This window comes from Mus pahari, chromosome 13, assembly GCF_900095145.1.
Source record: "Mus pahari chromosome 13, PAHARI_EIJ_v1.1, whole genome shotgun sequence".
In the NCBI taxonomy this organism is placed as follows: Eukaryota; Metazoa; Chordata; class Mammalia; order Rodentia; family Muridae; genus Mus; species Mus pahari.
In genome coordinates, this window is record NC_034602.1 from 4,406,196 (window position 1) to 4,407,987 (window position 1,792).

The window sequence follows — 1,792 nt, forward strand, 5'->3', positions numbered from 1 at the left end:
AAGAAAACAAACAAAGAAACAAAAAACACAGAGCCTTTCCACCTCTCCACATTGTAAAACATGTGGCTGCTTTTACCAAGTGAAGCTTTGGCCCTGCAAGCCAAGGACAGAACCTCTTCCAGAGAGGAATGAATAATTATGCTGGAACTATTAAATTTATGTGTAACGTAATTTTACCATGTCTATTAGTGTGTCAAAAAAGACTTAAGATTTATAACTTAAAATAAGCCCATTTGGGATTATCTACATTTAGTATGACATGGAGAGTTTCCAAAACACATTTCTCTAAAGTGTCCTAATTGATTTTTGCTTGTGCCTTTTCCCCTCTATCACCAACCCAGGCCACTAAGATCTTTTTAAAACAGGAAGAATAGGCTGCTGCGGCAGACCCTTAGTTGGTCTGTTTCTGTGACGACTCCATATCCCAGTCCATCCTAGAGGACCCACTATATTCAGAGTAGTTAAATTACAGGGATGGAAATGGAGAGGAGTCTGAGGAAAAGTCCACTGACAGGCTCAAAGTGGGATCCAACTCAAGGGGAGGTCCCAAGGCCTGATACTATTACTGAGGCTATGAAATGCTCACAAAAAGGGATCTATCATGACTGCCCCCTGAAAGACCCAACAAGCAGCAGAAAGAATCAGATGCAGATATTTGCACCCAACTAATGGACAGCAGCAACTGACCCCTGTTGTTGAATTAGAGAAGGCTGAAAGAAGCTGAGAAGGGCGACCCTGTAGGAGGACCAGCAGTCTTAATTAATCTGAACCCCTGAGATCTTTCAAACACTGGAATACCAAACAGCATACACCAGCTGATATGAAGCCCACAACACACATACAGTAGAGGACTTCTGGGTCTGTGTTCATTCAGAGATGATGCACCTAACCCTCAAGAGATTGGAGGCTCCAGGGAATTTTGAGGTCAGGTGAGGTTGGGGTGGGGGCATCCACATGAAGATGGAGTGGGATGGAGAGGAGTTGTAGGATGTGGAGCAGTCAGAGGGTGAATGGGGGAGGTGAGAAATGGAATATGGAGTGTAAAAAATGAATTAAAAATAAAATTAAATGAAAAAAATAAAGAAAAATAAAGAAAACTGGAAGAATATCAAGTACCTACCCTGATCATTTTTAATCTATAGTTTTCCATTCCAATCAAGTAAAATTAGTTCTCCAAAAAGGTTATGAAACCCTACAGAGTTTCTCTTGCATCCCCTTTCCACTCTCTGATTTCATCTCTTCTATGGCTTACTCACTTCTCTGGCCAGTGAATTCCTTGCTATGCCCTGAGCAATCTGATCTTGCTCCAGTCTCAGCACTGTGTCTGAAATGGCTGCTATTCTCTCTCCATCCTTCAAGTCATTGCTCAAATGGCATCTTTTCATTTTTTTATTTTTATTTTTATTTAACTAATAAAATTTATTTTAAAATATATAACTCAGGATTTTATTAACTCATCAGAATAGTTTATTATAGTAAATGCCTCTTAAATATACATGATATCTTCTGAAGCTAAAAGTAATATGTACTCAACCAGTTTTAAAACTCTATTTGGAACATTAAACCTAACAGAAGTAGAAAAAAAAATCTCTTGCTGGGAGATGGTGGCACACACCTTTAATCGTGGCATTCAGGACATAGAGGCAGGTGAGTCTCTGTGAGTTCCAGGCCAGCATGATCTACAGATAAAGTTCCAGAACCGCCGGAGCTGCACAGAGAAACCCTGTCTCGAAAAACTAAGAAACAGGAAGAGAGAGAGAGAGAGAGAGAGAGAGAGAGAGAGAGAGAGAGA